The 19,985-nt window shown below is 42.0% G+C and overlaps 1 long non-coding RNA gene across 1 annotated transcript; it reads right to left on the bottom strand.

Annotated features, from left to right (window-relative positions):
- Positions 1-18,218: 18,218 nt before the first annotated feature.
- Positions 18,219-19,657, bottom strand: LOC125199648. Its single transcript, XR_007172615.1, has 3 exons — positions 18,858-19,657; positions 18,571-18,647; positions 18,219-18,484 (listed from the first exon to the last, which is right to left on the bottom strand). It is a non-coding gene; the product is annotated as an uncharacterized LOC125199648 (long non-coding RNA).
- Between the last annotated feature and the right edge of the window lie 328 nt (positions 19,658-19,985).

The following is a 19,985-nucleotide window of genomic DNA, read 5'->3' as shown; positions in this document are numbered from 1 at the left end:
TGATTTAACACATCTCTTTGTTCCCATTCGGGAATGCAGCGCCTAATCACTTGATCTGAGCACATTTTCCACAGGTAAGGATCATCCCAAAAATAAAATTTGGATTCGCTTCTAATCTTCATCCTCTGGGCCCGGGAAACTTCTTCTGAAATTGGCATCTCTCCCGTGACCAAGTAGTTGGCTAGATCAGCAAACCACGGTTCTGCATTCAGCGTGCGCTTCCCCTTATCCGATTCCCCTAGACCGGTCAAGGCCAAAACTGCTTCCCAGTCAGGTGGTCTAGGAAATTTCTCCAAAAGGTACAAATGTTCCTCGGGAAAGGCATCGAGTATGGCCTCTTCTGTTTCTCCTTGGAAGATTCTGCTCAAATGATCTGCTACCCTATTCTCCGTTCCTCTTTTATCTCGTACTTCCCAATCAAACTCCTGTAAAAGTAACACCCAACGGATTAACCTTGGCTTCGACTCCTTCTTAGCCAGTAAGTACTTTATTGCTGCGTGATCTGTGAAGACTATAACCCTTGACCCAAGAAGGTAGGGTCGGAATTTTTCAAAGGAATACACGATGGCTAACATTTCCTTCTCCGTGGTGTCATAATTCTTCTGAGCTTGATTTAGTGTTTTGGAAGCATAGAAAATCACATAGCTTTTTCCATCAATTTTTTGTCCTAAGACGGCTCCCACAGCGAAATCGCTTGCATCACACATTATCTCGAAAGGATGGTTCCAGTCTGGTGCCCTGATTATTGGTGCTGATACTAACCTGTCCTTAAGCAGCTGGAACGCCCTCTCGCATCCTTCGTCAAAGACGAATTCCACATCATTTTGTAACAACCGAGTGAGTGGTTGAGCGATTTTTGCAAAATCCTTTATGAACCTCCTATAGAACCCTGCATGGCCTAGGAATCCTCTTACCTCTTTTTGGTTCGTGGGGTATGGTAATTTTGATATCACATCCACCTTTGCCTTGTCTACCTGGATACCCCTCTCAGAAACCACGTGACCCAGGACAATGCCTTCAGTCACCATGAAGTGGCACTTCTCGAAGTTCAACACTAAATGCTTTTCCTGGCATCTCTGCAACACTAGATCAAGGCTGGCTAAACAAGTATCAAATGAGTTCCCATAAACGGTGAAATCGTCCATGAATATCTCAATGCATACTTCCAACAGATCCGAAAAAATGCTCATCATACATCGTTGAAAAGTCCCCGGTGCATTACACAATCCAAATGGCATTCTTCGGTATGCATATGTACCAAAAGGGCACGTGAATGTGGTCTTCTCTTGATCCTCTGGATTAACGTAGATTTGGAAATAGCCGCTGTATCCATCAAGGAAACAAAAATACTGTTTGCCTGCCAATCTCTCCAGCATCTGATCAATGAAAGGTAAAGGAAAATGATCCTTCTTTGTGGCTTCGTTCAACTTCCTGTAGTCGATGCACATCCTCCATCCTGTCACTAATCTGGTGGGTACCAATTCATTCTTCTCATTTTTGACAACTTGTATCCCAGACTTCTTTGGCACCATATGGACAGGGCTGACCCACTCACTGTCAGGAATGGAGTAAATGATTCCTAGAGCAAGCAACTTCAATACCTCCTTTAGGACCTCCTCTCGCATGTTCGGGTTCAGCTTCCGTTGTGCATCTCGATGAGCCTTTGCACTTTCTTCTAAACGGATGTGGTGCATGCAAAGATCCGGACTTATTCCCACCAAATCTGAGAGAGTCCATCCTATTGCCTTTTTGTTCCTTTTGATGACCTCCAACAACTCCTTCTCTTGTTCCTTGGTCAAGTTGTTGTTGACTATTACTGGAAATGTCTCGTCCTCCTCCAAGTAAGCGTACTTAAGGCCTGGTGGAAGTGTTTTCAGCTCTTTTTTCGTTCCATTCGTCTCCTGGGGCAAGGGATTTTTTTCTGAAATTTCCGGTAAAGTCTCTTTCCCCGACCCAGGAGATTTTTCCAAGCTGGCCACATAAGCTGATCCCTTGGACCTAGCTGATTCCGGGCTTCTGCAGAATTCCATAATGGCCTCTGTGAGCTCTTCATCTGTCAATTCTTCTGTGTTCACTGCTGCACACCATCCCACAACTTCTTTGTCAATCGAATGGCTCAACTCCGAGTTGTCGATTTGTTCCTGTATCAATTCTGTCTCAAGATATTCTTGGACTAAAGGGTTAATAACATCAATAGCGTAGAGATTCTCAACATCTAAAGGCCTTTTCATCCCCTCATCTATGCTAAAGGTATATTTTTCCCCATTATAGTCCAAGCAAATTGTTCCATCAAACACATCGATAATGGTCTTAGCCGTACGCAAAAATGGCCTCCCTAAAAGTACCCCACTAGACTCAGCAGACTCATTATCATTCATCTTGATCACGTAAAAATCAGCAGGATATAGAAATTCATGCACTTTGACTATAATATTTTCCAACACTCCTTCAGGGCAAATGCAAGTTCTATCTGCTAGCTGGATCACTACCTTGGTAGCAACCATTCTTACCCCAGTTAACTTCTTATAGATCGAAAGTGGCAAAACATTTATTGACGCCCCTAGATCACACATGGCATGCTCAACTTTGATATCCCCTAAAGAGATGGGTAATGTGAACATACCTGGGTCGGTGCATTTCGAGGGCATCCTTCTTTTCTGTATCACAGCAGACACAGTTTCTCCAATCACAATCTTCCCATCTAGCTTGGTTTTCCCTGCAATAAACTCCTTGATGAACTTACTGAAGGCGGGCATTTTCAAGGCTTGCAAGAATGGCAAGTTGATTTCCAACTTGCTGAAAATCTCCATGAGATCCTCTGTATCATCCTTTTTCTTCTTCGCCTCCCCACGATATGGAAATGGTTTTGCTCGCTTTACTGCATTTGTGGAAGTCCCAGCCTGGGTTTCATCAACTCCCTTGTTTCCTTCCTTACTTACTTCCTCAGGTTCGGGGTCTAGGAAGAACGGGTCCCTTGATCGAGGTAGAGATCCCCCTAAATCTTCCTTCTGGAGGTCTCTCTGAACAATGATCTCCCTCGGTCCAGCGCCTTCCTCTTGCTGTTTCTGACTCTGTTTCCCTTCTTTAGCTTGCATAGGCACTTCCTCATCAGTTTCCAACGTCGGCCCTTCGTAACCCCGCCCAGATCTCAAGGTGATTTGACTAATGTTTGCTCGGTCTGGCGGTTTGACGGTAGCAGGAAGTTTGCCTTCATTCCCTCGCATCTCATTCAAGGAAACTGCGATCTGGGAAAGTTGTTTTGCCATCATGTCCATGGCGGCTTTATGTTCAGACTGAGCATCTTGTAACTTGTGCACCATGTCATTGTTGGAGTGTAGGTTACCTTGCATGAACTGCTGTGAATTTACCAGATCATGGACCATGTCATCCAAACTCCGCTGTGGTCTGAAGTTGAATTGACCAGAATTTTGTCCTTGACCTTGGTTCTGTCGATAGTTGCCTTGATGATTGTTGTATTGGTTATTCGACCCTTGATTTCCCTGATGGTTATTGTACTGGCCACCCGACCCTTGATTCCCTTGATGATTCGGTTGGGAGTTCTGGTAGTTTCCTTGATTGTTTCTCTGATGAGGTGGCACATAGGAGCTTCCTGGGTTGTTCTGATTTTTGTTTCCCCAATTAGCTTGGTCCTGATTCCTATACCCCAGCTGTAATTGTCCTTCTTGACCTTTCCCTGACCAGTTGGACTGCCTCTCCGGAGGGTGTGCAAAATTCGTGAGCTGCAAAGGAGGTGGCTGGCTTTGATCATGGTCAGTCCATCTAAAGTTTGGGTGAGTCCTCCATGGAGCGTCCCTCTGTCTTCCTTGATTCCAACTTCCATCGGGATTCCAACTTCCCATCGAATTTGCTTGAGCTTGGCACTCCCCTTCGCAGGGCTGACTGTAGTATGGTTGCAGTTGCCTTTCCTCTTGACCAGGGGATTTCTCAATTTCCACTGGAGCATGCGGATTGTATTTCTCGATTGCATTTAGCAAGGCCTTTTCCAGTTTATCGATCCTATCTTCCACCTTCTTGTCTTCTTGATCCATCACTGCATTAGCTGATCCTCTCCTCAATATGCTTCGCGGGTTATCATAGGCCTTCTTTGCCTCGATCAGCCTCCCCAAGGTTTCCCGAGCTTCACTTGCCTTATTCTTGGTAAAATTTCCCCCGCTCGAGGAGTTCATCAAGTCCTTCGATTCAGGGTTTGCACCTTCGTAGAACAGATAGTACGTCTCCGCTTCTATCATCCTGTGGTTTGGACAAGCATCCAGCAGCCCCTTGAAACGGGACCAATAAGAACTCAGAGACTCATCGTATTCTTGTTTGCACTCCTGAATCTCCTTCTTCAAGGCATTCGTCTTGTTGGATGGAAAAAAGTAATCCAGAAATTCCAGTTTAAAATCTTTCCACGTGTTGATCGAGTCCGGTGGAAGCCTCAGCAGCCAAGTGTTCGCCTCCCCTTTGAGAGCAAACGGAATTGCTCGAAGACGGTAGTCCTCTTCTGTTGCCTCGTTGGGTCGCTTCTGAATGCTGCATAGTTTGCTGAACTCGTTCAAAAATTCATAGGGGCATTCGTTCCTACGCCCAGAGAAAGTAGGTAGAACTCCAAGTACATTCGTCTTGATGTCGATCGACCTCCGTCGTGGGTTCGAGACTATAGCATGAGCGGGTTCACCATCAAGATGTGCGGTGAGCGACCCTATTTCCGGATCGGGGTCTAGTAGATGAGCCATATCTGGGTCCTTCTCCTCCTCGGTCTCGGAATGCTCTGGTTCGGTTGATGTCCCTGGGTTCTCCTCTGTCGATGAATTCCACTCCTTTTCACTTTCTGACTCGAACGGAAATGGATCTTCCGTCCTCAATCCTGATCTGGTGGTGATGGTAGATGTAGATTCCTTGACTCGCCACTTGTATTGGCCACTCCCTGATCCAGATGAGCTTGCCCAACTTCCAGATTGGAAGCCTGCTTTCATAAACTGTCAGGGAGAAAGAAAATAACAGAAATCAAAATTTTATTTCCAAATCCTTAAATGAAATAACAACAAACGCCATCCATCCCCGGCAACGGCGCCACTTGAAAGGTTTGATTTTGTCTCTGCGTGTTCAAATAGGAAATAGCAGGTTCCCTAGATCCAGCAAGTCCACCAGATCACTCGGTCTAGGAACTCGTGGGTCGCGAGGAATCCCGGTCGTCGGACACACAGAGCACTTTTTCTTTCAAAAACCCTCAACCACTTTACTAAACCTAGTATAGGGAAGTAGGGATCGATCCCACAGAGAAGGATGCGTAATACTCATGTTCAAGGATTTGGGAGTGTTTTTGGTGTTGGCTGCTGCCACGCATTTTCTTGGGTTGAGGAAAATCAAAATTAACTTGACTTGGGAACTTTTAAAAATTCTTAAACTAACAGCTAGACCTAGGCAAAATCATGAAAGAGCGTAGTAGAGGAAATTTAACTATCCGACACTTGATCTAAGAAAACCTCTACACTACTAGACCTAGGAAATAAAGCTACTGTGGGGACCATGTCTGAAAAAGCAAGGTACGAATGAAAAGTTGGCAGAATAACTAACTCTCGTACTAACTGACAGTGACATCGTCTTCTACAACCAAAATTGCGTAAAACTTCTTAAGAAAAACAGCATAAGCAAAATTAAAACAGAGCAACTGACTTGAAATCAAATTAATGCATAATAAACGAAGAACTTAACAGATCTGCATACTCTAGACGAAGTAAAATAGAAATCAAGAAGAAAAAAACAGAATCTATCGAACAACTATCTTTCCACACGTCGAATCCAACCTCAGACGCTAAATCCACTCCGGATCCAAGCGTCCGACATGAACTCCAAACAACAGAAACCCTCCATCACGTCAGATTTAAGCCAGGAACTCCGAATACTCAAACAACCACAGATCTGTCACCAAATTCCACATCAAACACCTCAACATCAAAATAAACAGAGATCGACATAACAATTGAAGAAATAAGCTAACAGCAGAGAGATCTATGCAAAATGACTTGAAATTTAACCACTAAACGCAGATCCACGAACGGTAAAACAATTAAGCATCATCAACATCAAGGTCGACTCCCAAAAGTGAAGTTCGACGGTGAAAACAAGCAAAACAACTGAAATTAAAGGTAATTGTATCTTCGCCCTCACTCGGACGGTGTTGCCAAACACGAGATTTTCTAGAAAGTACCCTACCGATCACGACTACCCCAGATCCATTCCCAAGTGTGTGTAAAGTGTGTGAGCTAAGAAGAGTGAAAAAAACTGTGTCGATCTCCTTTTTGCGTTGCATGCTCTTCTATATATATAGGCGTTTGAGTGGGCCCAGCGAGGTATAGATAAGACTTTGTTGCCCTCAGCTGTAGACTCCTCTGTCACGCCAATTTTCCTTGTAAATCCTGCTCACTTCGTTCCTTTCCCTCGCTAGACCATCTCCTTCATTACTTCCTTGATCTAGCGATTTTCTTCACACACCTGGCTTAGGAAACGTGTTAGACCCAGCAAATTATAACATTTTTCGCACATTACCGATGCATGAAATTAGCCTTATCAATATGCATCTCCTTCTTCTTAGAAATTCCACCCGTCCGTTGACATTCATTGCATTGGAGAACAAAGCTAGCAGAGTCACGGAAAATGGTCGGCCAATAGAATCCACTCTGAAAGACTTTTATTGCGGTTCTTTGCACACCAAAGTGGCCTCCAGTGGGGGACGAATGGCACTTTTCAACTATAGCCACCCAATCTTCTTGAGGCACACATCTCCTAAGTATAGTATCTGCACATCTTTTGAACAAGTAGGTGTCATCCCAAAAGTAAGATCATACATCTCTATAAAATTTCTTTTTCTGTTAGGAGTAAGATCTGGAGGATGTACCTTTGCCGCCAAATAATTGACAATATCAGCGTACCATGGAAAAGTGGCTTGAGTGAAAAACAGATGCTCATCTGGTAAGTCCTCGTTGATTTCTTGAGACAAATATTCTCCTTCTACCGGGTGCTCCAACCTTGATAAGTGGTCCGCTACCACATTCTCGCACCCTTTTCTGTCCTTGATTTCCACATCAAACTCTTGGAGTAATAAGATCCATCGGATAAGTCTGGGTTTTGCATCCTTCTTTGCAAACAAATTCCTAATAGCTGCATGGTCAGTATAAACAATAGTCTTAGTTCCAACAAGATAAGCCCTAAATTTATCAAAAGAATAAACAACAACAAGCATCTCCCTTTCAGTAGTCGTGTAATTAGATTGGGTAGAATCTAAGGTTCTACTAGCATAGTAGATGACTCTAAAAATCTTGCCCCTCTTCTGCCCCAAAGCTGAGCCAACTGCAATATCACTTGCGTCGCACATGATCTCAAATGGTTGACTCCAATCAGGTGTAATGAGGATAGGGGCGCTTACTAGAGCTTTCTTCAAAGTCTCAAAAGCCTGCAAACAATCGGAAGTAAAATTAAATTTCACATCCTTCTCAAGCAATTTACAAAGAGGTTTAGAGATCTTAGAAAAATCCTTGATGAATCTTCGGTAGAAGCCTGCATGTCCTAGAAAACTTCTTACTCCCTTTTCATTGGATGGCGGTGGAAGTTTCTCAATGGCTGCAATCTTTGCCCTGTCAACCTCTATCCCTGCAGAAGACACTTTATGCCCTAGAACTATACCTTCTTTCACCATAAAGTGGCATTTTTCCCAATTGAGAACAAGGTTAGTTTCTACGCATCTCTGCAAAACCTTAGCTAGGTTATCAAGACAATGATCATAAGATTTACCAAACACAGAAAAATCATCCATAAAAACTTCCATCACTTTTTCAATCAAATCATGAAATATGGCCATCAACCAAAAGACATTTTCTTATAAGCATAAATACCATAAGGACATGTAAAAGCAGACTTATGTTGGTCTTCGGGAGCAATTGCAATTTGATTATACCCAGAATAGCCATCAAGAAAGCAGTAATAATCATATCCCCCTAGTCTATCAAACATTTGATCAGTAAAAGGTATAGGGAAATGATCTTTCCTAGTGGCTGCATTTAACATCCTATAATCAATGCATACTCTCCAACCTGTGGCTACCCTAGTGGCTATCATATCTCCATCCTGGCTGGGCACTACCGTCATCCCCCTTTTTTTTGCTACTACTTACGTAGGGCTTACCCATTCACTATCAGATATTGCATATATAATCCCCCCATCTAGTAACTTTATCACCTCTTTTCTAACTACATCTTGCATGATAGGGTTAAGTCAATGTTGGTTTTGAACACGAGGTTTATGCCCTTCCTCAAGTAAAATTCTATGCATGCATGTGGTCGAGCTAATTCCTTTTAGATCACTAATAGACCATCCTATGGCACACCTATACTTGTTCAAAACACACAAAAGCTTCTCACACTCTTTCTCACTCAATGCAGCAGACACAACAATAGGTTAAGTGTTTTCCGGCCCTAGGAAAGCGTACCTGAGATGGTCGAGGAGAGGTTTAAGCTCTACTTCTGCCCTTCTTTTCCATAAAATTTCAGGGTATCGTAGATGTTGAATGTAATGCTCTCGTCGTGTAGCTTTAATGTAAGCTCTCCTTTCTGTACATCTATCATGGCTCCCCCAGTAGCTAAAAATGGTGTTCCAAGTATCAAGGGAACCTTCTTGTCCTCCTGCATGTCAAGAACAACAAAATCAGCTGGAAAAAATAAATTCTCCAAGTCTTACCAAGACATCTTCTACTATCCCCACCGGTGTTGTCGTGCTCCGATCTGCCATTTGCAGCGTGATTGAAGTGGGACGGATGCTATCAACATCAAGTTTCCTGTAAAAAGACAAAGGCATCAAGTTAATACTAGATCCTAGATCACATAACGCACTACCCTTTACATCATTCCCCAAAACACAAGATAAAGTAAAACTCCCCTATCTTTGTGTTTAGTAGGTAATACCTTCTGGATGATAGCACTGCAATTCTTTGTTAGGCCTACTGTCTCGTACTTCCCCTATTTCCTTTTTCTTGCCACCACATCTTTCAGAAATTTGGCGTAATTAGGCATTTGTTGCAGGGCTTCTACTAGTGGAATGTTGATGTGGACTTTACTCATTACCTCCAAGAATTTGGCAAACTGAGCGTCAAGCTTCTTGCTCTTCAACCGTTGAGGATATGGGACGGAAACACTGCTCTGTGTGGGTCTATCCGGCTACTGCTGCCCAGCCGGCGGACCGCCGCGTTGAGGTGTGGCAGTCGCCGGACTTCCGCCAGTGGCCAGTCCTAAGTCTTCCTCGATCTGTTGAGGTATAGGCAGCGGGTCGCCGTGTTGAGGTGCGGCGGACCGCCGCACTGCTTCGGCAGATGCATTCCCAGGCGGCTTCTCTGCCTCCCTTCTTCCCCTGCCTAAGTCTCCTGCCTCCGGAGGTTGATATGTAGTTCCGCTATGCAGCTGCATGGCATGGCATTATCCTTTCGGGTAAACCTCTGCCAGGCTAGGAAGTGTACCTGGGGTGTGCCTGCTTCCTATGGTCGTGGCTATGATCCCGAGATTAAATTCCAGCATCTCAACTTGAGAAACTAGGGTTGCCAACCCTCTTTCCAAGGTGCTTTTGTTTCTTTCTAGATTTTCCAACTGCTGGTTCGTCACATTTCTATGTTCAAAAACTTGTGCGATTCAGATTTCCAGCAGATTCTCCTAAGTGGAGCGGGGTTGATCCTCCATACATGCACATATTTCAGAAGAGTTATCAGAGCAGTAATCTTGTGCATCGTAGGAGAATTCAGAGCAATTTGGGTCGTAGTATGATCCCCCATGATCAGAGTTATAGTATTCATCGCTAAATTCCCACTGCTGTTCGTAGCCATATGGATCCTCCATTCCTACAGGAAATTCCATAACAGAATTAAAAAAATAAAAATAAAAATAAAAATAGAAATAAGAGGAATAAAATAAAAGCGATTAAAATCCAAAGTAGCAACATTGTCCGTTTGAAGATATCACTCCAAAGTGAATTGTCTTCCCCGGCAATAGCGCCAAAAACTTGATGCACTTTTTATTAGCACTAAATAAACCTGCAAGTATACAGAGTATATATAGTATAGCTAAAGTTTAGTACCGGATATCGAACACGGGGAAGACGAACACAAAGTGTCTATCCTCTACTAAGACTCAAATACTATCTGGAAAAACATGTGGGTTTTGAAAACTTCTGGAAAACTAAAAACAATAGAAAGCATAGACCAACTAAAAGTGAATAAAACACGGAGAAAGACGATAGAGATAAGGGAATCCCAGTGATGTGTGTTCACAATTAATTCCAACTACAATACCCTAGCACAGTAATTACTTTGATAGAACGAGTCACCTAGCTTATGCTCATGCAATACAAACGTTGATTACAAGATTAAGGTTGTCAATCCTAACACGTAACTCCAAAAAGCTCCTAAGACCCTTGAAAAGTCCTCACTCTCAATTAACAGTTTAGTTTTAAGGGAAGCTAACTGTAGCGTCTACTAAGTGGATCTAACTCGCTAGAACTCTGTCACAGTTATGAAGCAAGTTATATTAAATCTTACACAATTGTGTCACTCAATCATGCAGCATCAAAATTACTTAGAGAAGAAACAAAGTAAAAAGAAAATGGATATTAAATAGAAAAAGGAATTTGTATAACCAAAGTCGTTACTAACACTTTCCTAGAATCCTATGAGTTTAGTTATACATAAATGAACGAGCTAAAAACATTGATTGAAGGGAAGTCAATTTGAACATAAAACTAAAGCAAATAAAACCCGTAGGTTGAATCCTTGTCGTTCTTGATGTTCTTGAAATCCTTCTCCAACTCCTTGCACCAATGAAGTACTCTAGGTCTTGATCTCTATGAAGTATTTTTCAAGTAGAAGTTCTCTCCTTTTGATGAAGATTGATGTCTTATTTATAGGGGAAAGCCATTCCTTGTTGTAGAAGGAAAATATCTCCAAAATATGGTAAATCTGGGCGCAAATCTAGGGCTTCTCGAATTCGCCGCCTTTCTCCGGCGGGCCGCCGACCTTGGCCGGCGGTCGCCGCGTTCGAGTCCATAGAGTTTGTTCCCTCGGCGGCGGACCGCCGCACGTCTTCCGGCGGTCGCTGGACAAGACTTCTCTTCCAAGCATATTTTTCCGAGGCGGACCACAGTATTCATCTCGCCCGCCGGCGCCGGCGGTCGGTGCACACATCCGCGGCGGTCGCCGGTCGCCGGCTGACTCCAGATTTCCAAACATGGCGTTTGGCTCCCTTTTTCGGCTCAATTATGCAAATTTCTCACAAAACACGTCAAAATACCAAAATAGACAAAATATGGAAATAATGGACGTGTAGAGTGACTTTGTCATTAATAACGGACCAAATAATGGCCTTAAAAACAGTGCAAAAAACGAGCGTATCAACGATTTTCCCTCTTCTTCGAGTGAGATCAGCCCACCCTGATATCAGATTACAGTCTGGGAACTAGACATAAGATCTGTGCTTTAGTACTGAAGATCTTCACGTGGAGAAGGCGCTAGCTATCTTCGATTCTTTGTAGAATCGTCAAGGTAAAATAACTAAACTGTAGAAAAGCATGTTTTAAGTTTTAATTAATTTAAAGCATGATTTATTTGAGTTATGAGCATGATACATGTGATAATTGCGCGAGTAGAATTTGTCTAAACAATCTGCTAAATAGAAGGATTATTATGTAATCGATTTATGTGAGCGCTTCCGCTGCCAAGCCCTTCAATTGGTATCAAAGCCAGTCTTTAGCTCTAATTATTTTAAACGCGAAATTCATGTATGCATGTGTTTTTGTTTTCGAAGCATGTTCTTGTTTTTAGTTGTTAATTATTATGCATGACGAACTTAAGAACAATTGAAACAAAGAACTCAAATATTTGGAACGCACGAGACTTGCGATTCGTCGACGCTTGCACCGAGACGAATCGCGCTACATGCGATCCAATTAGGGTTGTCGAGCGAGTGGGAGCGAGGGAGGTGATCGACCGAAGACACGCAGACGAGGGAAGACTCGTGCGTGCTGCCGGTGAGACCGCCGGTCCCGGAAACCATCGAAAATTGCAGCCGTTCAGTGGGAGAATCGAGGCGATCACGCAGGGACGTGAACACGAGCATGGGATCGTCCACGCCGCCGGCGAGACCACCGTTTTTGGCTTCTCCAATGCTCATGGCCTTCGACGGTGGTAGCCGTAGACGGAAGCCGCTGCTCGTCTGAGAGTAGCGGCGGTTCTACCGGCCCAAACCCTAAACCTAACCTAAACCCTAACCCTAGTCGAACCCTAGCCGATCGTCGCCAACGTCGACGGAGGGAGATCTTGGCTGCCGGAGAGAGCTGAACGGCGAACTTGCTGTTCCGGCTAGAATCTCCAGGTGGATTTTGGTCGTTCGTCATGCGAGCCAACCTCGTACGACGAGATAACGATGAAATATTATTTTAATGATTATTTGATTCCTAAATTAAAACATATCATTAAAATATTATTATTTAATTGAAATAAAATATTTTGGGATGATTTTCCTAGATTTTAGGAATATTTAGATTATTGATTATATTTATGGAAATAAATATTTTTATTTTATTCCTAGATGATATGGACTAGAATAATTTAATAGTTTCCTAATTATATTATATATTATATATCAGCCCACCCTGATATCAGTTTACAGTCCGGAAACCAGACAGAAGATCCGTGGTTTAGTACTGAAGATCTTCACGTGGAGAAGTCTGTAGCTATCTTCGATTCTTTGTGGAATCATCAAGGTAAAATAGCTAAACCGTAGAAAAGCATGTTTTAGGTTTTAATTAATTTAAAGCATGATTTATTTGAGTTATGAGCATGATTCATGTGATAATTGCGCGAATAGAATTTGTGTAAATAATCTGCTAAATAGATTAGGATTATTATGTAATCGATTTATGTGAGCGCTTCCGCTGCCAACCCCTTCAGGTAATTCTAGCTGCGAATTATCTTTCTCGGGCCTTGGACCACCTAATTCGAGGAAGGAAGGAGATGAGGTATTGTACAACCCGGTATACAATGGGGGTGTCCCACCTTGCTTATGCAGATGACATCATAATTTTCACGCAAGCTAGGAGAGCCACAATTTAGAAGCTCAAGGGATGTCTTAAGCACTATATGGAGTTCTCTGGGCAGAAAATTAATGAAGATAAGAGCAGTTTCTATATTTATAAAAAGCATAACGCTTGGGTAGCAAGAGTAAAGGCTGTGGGAAGCTTTCAACAGGGGACTCTACCTTGCACGTATCTTGGCATCCCTATTTTTCGTGGGCCCAAGAAGAAAAATCTATTTATTGTTGAATGGTAAGAGAGAGATTGTCACGACCGCCCTTCTAGGGTATAATAAATGCGAAGATCGCGACCTAGGCGGATTTAAATGCGACAAGAACGTAGGCTAGGGTTTCATTAAAAGGGTTTGACCAACGTAATTAATGAACAATTAAAACAATATGGCGACAGCTTAACAATGAAATCCAATGAAGAATAGGTATCACAATTTATGCTCAAAACGATAAGGGTTTAATATATCCAAAATGTATCATGTCTCGATATTCTAAACAAAATGGAATAAGTTCAAACTCAATGAAACGATAAGAAGTTCATGTTTCAGCGGAAGCATCCAAGAGAAAAGTGAAGTTATGTATGAAGACACAGCTCCACTCAATGTTTCAAAATGACCATATTATTATTCAATTAGTTTTCTCAACACCGCCAACCGCTCGTCGCCGCTCAACCTGCACATAGGGAAAACACATGCAGGGCTGAGTACTTTAACATACTCAGTGGACTCATGCGAAAACATTTTAATAGATATGCCATCCTTACCATAGTGAACTCGAGTTTTGCATTTGAATATCATCGAGTCTCACAAAATAATTTCATAGACTGGCCAGTCAAACAATTTCCCCCATTTTCTCAACAATCCACAATTCACATCAATTCCATAGTGCGACGAAAGTGTGGCCACACTATCCGCCCACGAGACCGGCCGATTAGCAAGGACGGCTCCCGATCCCAACTGTGTACACTAACCTGATAGGGTTTGCGGCCCTACTCAGACCTGAATTCGTTTATATATATCTATAGCCTAATGGAGTGAACTCACAAACTAAGCATCAGGCACACAATATCATCAAAACAATCACAGGCATGACATAACTTTTTAAGCCACCCTTATAACACCATAATCATTATTGTAGTAATAAAAGAGTTTAGTAAATAAAGCCCACCTCGACTCCTTAGATCTCAAGTACGCTCTTCCCCTTGCTATCACACCGAGAGCGCGGGTTATCACCTTTAAATTATGTGTATCACAAGTAAGTCTCAATCATCTATTCAAAATTATGCATGTTTCTATCGTTTCTCCCTTTCCCCATCGATTCGTTTTATATCATCATTCAAAAATCCAGACATGCTCATCATATCAATTTTATTCGCACCACAACTCCAGATCTATCATCAAAACATGTCACGCATGAGTGTTCTTCAACACATATCACACGCACACACACAAACACACACGCACGCGTACCGATGCACACACACCCGCACATCACTTCCTATTCATCAATTGTTTCCACTTTTCACTCGATCTATATGCATGAGGGTTCAAGAACACCGATTAATTGGTCAGATGAGAAAAGATAGATCAAAATACCTCTTCTTGATAAAAAAACGATCGGTAGAAACAAAGTAAAATCTTGATTCTTCAATAATTCTTGAGGCTTCAACTTGAATTCTTCTCAAAAGATGGAGAATTCTTGGAGATTAATAGAATAAAAATTGAGAGAGAGTGGGAGAGAAAAGTGGCGTGAGGGAGAGAGGGAGTAGGCGTGTAGTTTAGTGGCTAGGGTTAGGTTTTCTCCCATGTATTTATAGAGTATGAAAATTAAATCCCATAATTAAATAAATAAAAGATTTGGGATGATTTGGTGGTGGAAGTTGGCGTGAATTGTGTAGATAAAATAAGGAGTATTCGAATTATATGCTATTTAATTATCATATGATTTAATTATCATAGAGTAGAATAAAATATCACGGAGCAGAATAAAAATAATAAATTCTCCCAATAAATAGGGAGTAGGCGATTTTTACATATTCTCCCACAAGGAATTAAATTCAAATCCTAATTTAAATAGTATATGGTAAGATTTGCTAGGATATTTATATTTATTCATGGAATAAATAAATAAGGGATCAAATAATATAATAAGCAATTCCTTCTTCCCTTAAATAAGGGGATTTTCGAAATCTCCCTAGGAATAAGGTAGGGGTCAAATTTCTCATAGAGAAATAAAGAATAATTGGACTTTGGATTTAATTTGGATAATTATCCCAAACAAATAATTAAATCCAAGAAAAATAGGATTCCTCTCCAATAAATCTTGGGGGTCGAAAATTCCAAATAAAATGTGTATGATATTTATGATGAACCTATTAATCTCACTCAGTCAAATATATTTCACCCCGCATCAAATATTCACACAGTCACGTCACAATCTCAACCATTTTGACTATTTCACTTCCACATCACCTTCTCAATGACATTGACCTTTCAAAGTCCACGTCATATATTCCACATCTTTGACTATTCAATAGCTACGTCATATACTAAACAAATTTGACTATTCAAATCAAATCTCAACTCCAAATCGGAATTAAGTCACAAAGAAATCATGCAATTAATTCACTCATCAATTAATTCACATACTTCACGGCATTAAAGCATTTAATCCAAAAAATTTATGACTCGAAAATTAGGGTTCAGAAAGTGGGGCGTTACCGAGATATTACTGCAAATTGTTTTTAACTGAATGATGTAAAAAGGGGGGGAAAGTTGAAAAGTTTTGAATTTTAAATTTGGTGCAGAAGGTGAATGGTCGCTGACTTCATGGAGACCGTTCCCTCCCCTTCTCTCACCTCTATTTATCAATCATTCCCTCTCTCACTTCCTTTAAATTCGGCAAAATCCCTAACCTCCTCCAATATCTAAAATCCCTAACTTCATTTCTCTCAATTTCAGGCACAACCAACCTCCACCACCAATGGACAAATCATCCACAAGCCGTTCTCAGTAAACACTCCACCGGGCGCGTCGACTCTGACAAACCCCAATTTCTGATATCATGACGCCGCCAACTACACAGTCGATGATATCCCCGAGTTCAAGCACTTTCCAGCCAACGAAGAAGTCCGCAAGCAGTAGGTACCTTAAAATCATCGGGGACATGGTAGGTGATGCACTTTTTATTAGCACTAAATAAACCTGCAAGTATACAGAGTATATATAGTATAGCTAAAGGTTAGTACTGGATATCTAACACGGGGAAGACGAACACAAAGTGTCTATCCTCTACTAAGACTCAAATACTATCTGGAAAAACAAGTGGGTTTTGAAAACTTTTGGAAAACTAAAAACAATAGAAAGCATAGACCAACTAAAAGCGAATAAAACACGGAGAAAGACGATAGAGATAATGGAATCCCAGGGATGTGTCTTCACAGTTATGGTTATACAAAATTTCAACTACAATACCCTAGCACAGTTATTACTTTGATAGAACAAGTCACCTAGCTTATGCTCGTGCGATACAAACGTTGATTACAAGATTAGGGTTGTCAATCCTAACACGTAACTCCAAAAAGCTCCTAAGACCCTTGAAAAGTCTTCATTCTCAATTAACAGTGTAGTTTTAAGGGAAGCTAATTGTAGCGTCTACTAAGTGGATCTACTAAGTTATATTAAATCATACACAATTGTGTCACTCAATCATGCAACATCAAAATTACTTAGAGAAGAAACAAAGTAAAAACAAAACGGATATTAAATAGAAAAAGGAATTTGTAAAACCAAAGTCGTTACTAACACATCTCTAGAATCCTATGAGTTTAGTTACACATAAATGAATAAGCTAAAAACATAGATTGAAGGGAAGACAATTTGAACATAAAACTAAAGCAAATAAAACCCGTAGGTTGAATCCTTGTCGTTCTTGATGTTCTTGAAATCCTTCTCCAACTCCTAGCACCAACGAAGTACTCTAGGTCTTGATCTCTATGAAGTATTTTGCAAGTAGAAGTTCTCTCTTTTTGATGAAGCTTGAGGTCTTATTTATAGGGGAAAGCCATTCCTTGTTGTAGAAGGAAAAGATCTCCAAAATATGGTAAACCTAGGCGCAAATCTAGGGCTTCTCGAATTCGCCGCCTTTCTCCGGCGGGCCGCCGCACCTTGGCCGGCGGTCGCCGCGTTGGATTCCAGAGAGTCTGTTCCCTCGGCGGCGGACCGCCGCACGTCTTCCGGCGGGCGCCGGACGAGACTTCTCTTCCAAGCACATTTTTCCGAGGCGGACCGCTGCATTGATCTGCCTGCCGGGCGGCGGCGGTCGCCGCACATATCCGCAGCGGTCGTCGGTCGCCGGCTGACTCTAGATTTCCAAACATGGCATTTTGGCTCCCTTTTTCGGCTCAATTATGCACATTTCTCACAAAACATGTCAAAATACCAAAATAGACAAAATATGCAAATAATGGACGTGTAGAGTGACTTTGACATTAAAAACGGGCCAAATAATGGCCTTAAAACAGTGCAAAATTCGAGCGTATCAGTAAGGAAATTCGTCCTAGGCGACCAGATGAGTGAGGTTTTCTCTCTACTGGCTAAAAATTTTAAAGAAAAAGAAGGTCGAGCTGCTACTACTCCTGGAGAAACCCTAATCGGAGATATACCCACGAAGGAACAAGTGGCAAAACCTTCTAACACATCACCTTCCACTCAGAATCAGATCCCTCTGTTTGAGACAGCATGAACAGTCGGGATTCTCGAACAAAGATTGGAGATCGAGGGAGAAGTTGAAGGGATTCAAAAACCAGTAGATGAGAAACCAGCAGAGAACGTACACGAATTGGTAGATGTGGACGAGTTGGTGTCAGACGATGAGAAGAATGCACTGAGTCAAAGGGCGAGAGAGGAGTTAAGAAACATGCGGGTAGAGGCTGCAATGTTATGTAATACCCACTATTTTATTACCATTTTTCTTCAAGTTTAATGTCGAACTAGAAATGTTTGTTAATTCAAATTACTTTCGATTTAGAAATATTAGTCGATGACTTTGCTTGTTTGCTAAATTGAAGGTTGTCTATTAGGCTAAAATAAATTTCGTATATAGGTATTAAATTAAATATAATAAACGTCAAGAAAGAATACGAGGTTACTTTGCTGATCCAGAAAGTTCGAATACATATCAAGCTACTCTCTAGTTACAAAATAATTTACACACGTGTTGATGAGAAAGAATTAAAGAATACAAATATGCAAATGTTGGGCCTCTCTTCTTAAGCCCGAGTCACACCTTGCGCAGCCCGAGAGTTTGGCCCGTCGGCCCGAAGGTCAGCCCAATAACAGCCCAATAACTCTTTCTCCTATGGGTACAACCTGCAATGTATAGACAAAAACTAATAAATATTGTAAGGTATATTTTTTTCAACATCAAACCAAGCAAGGGAAGAAGGCATCCTCACTTTATCAAAGGAGGTCAAAATGATCCCAAAATGGCAGCTGCACCAAATCTGCCTGAATCAAGCAACCACCTGCACCCCTACATGTCCAAACAAGTGATTTTATGAAGGGGGTATTTGTGCTTCAAGAAAGAGACGAATGTATTAATTAAAAGCTTAGTGAAGATCTTAAAAAGAAGGATTTGCTGCAAGAAGAGAACAAGTAATACAACAGCTCCATTAAATTCTCACGAGTACACATTCTGCTATAAATTCCCCTCCAAACCACCCTTGAACACTCTCCTACACACCTTCAAATTTTTCCAGCAACACAGCAAGTTTGAGTGGAAGAAAGATGAGGTTTTAAGAGCTGAATTCTCAAAGCAGCCGCAGCTTCAATAGGTAATTGCCTCAACACCCAACATCATGCTTTACATCATATAAACCAACCCCAATAGATAGTCAAGAACTTAGAACCATAGATGCTCAAGAATCAAAATGCGAACTTAGCAATATCAACACAGTAGGTCTCATGTGCAAGTTAAGACATCAAGGCTTCATCAATTTAGTTGCTGCCCTAAGCTTCATAATTAGTGATCTTTTGCATCAAAGCCAATGACTAATTGCAAAATATTAAGCTCATCCTAGTGACTAAGAACACCCAAGATGTTGAATCGAGCATCAACCGAGAACTCCAGATTTACGGAATAATTAAAGGGGTTAGGGGAAAGGGACTTATCTTAGACGACGGACTGCCCGGCATGGAGAAAACGCCGGCGTGAGGCCGACGGCGGAGACAAGCGGCGCTGCTCGCCGAGGCTGACGGCATAGGCGCGATGGCGACCCCGGAACTTCCACGCGCGACGGAGAAAGAGACGGAAGAAGAAAGGCGACGCCTTTCCCTTGTCGGCAACTTCACCGGGGAGGAACGAAACGAGAGGAGGGAGTAGACGCTGCTCGCTTCTTCAATTTAGGAAATATACGAATTTTGGGAAAGTGTGCGAATCGGAGAAGGGAGGCGGAGCCGGTGTCGCTCCGGCGATGCAGAGACGCGACGATTCATCGGAAAGGTGTCGATTCTTTTTCCAGTGAAGGGAGTAGGAGGCGCTGCTGTTCTAAATTGGGGGATTGTGGATTTTGAGGAGTGAAGTATCGGTGGAGAAGAACCGATGGAGGCGGCGAGTAAATGGGACTCTGTTTTGGGCCTAAGACCAATTTAGGTTGATTGACAAATTTAATCATTTGGGCTAAGCCCCATTGGAATTATTTAAGAGTATATTTTTATGGCTGGGCCTATCTATTTACGTTGAGTAGTGGACCGATTTTTGAGATGAAAGAAACGAGCTGGGATTTATAGGTTGGGCCAAGGAGCTATTTATTTTGGGCCGAGATTTAATCATGTGAGGTTGGGATTTATTTAAAGAAATTGAGCTTGAACC

The sequence above is a fragment of the Salvia hispanica genome, unplaced genomic scaffold, assembly GCF_023119035.1.
Source record: "Salvia hispanica cultivar TCC Black 2014 unplaced genomic scaffold, UniMelb_Shisp_WGS_1.0 HiC_scaffold_608, whole genome shotgun sequence".
NCBI lineage: Eukaryota > Viridiplantae > Streptophyta > Magnoliopsida > Lamiales > Lamiaceae > Salvia > Salvia hispanica.
Note: the sequence above shows the minus strand (reverse complement) of the source record. Positions and strands in the feature narration are given on the sequence as shown.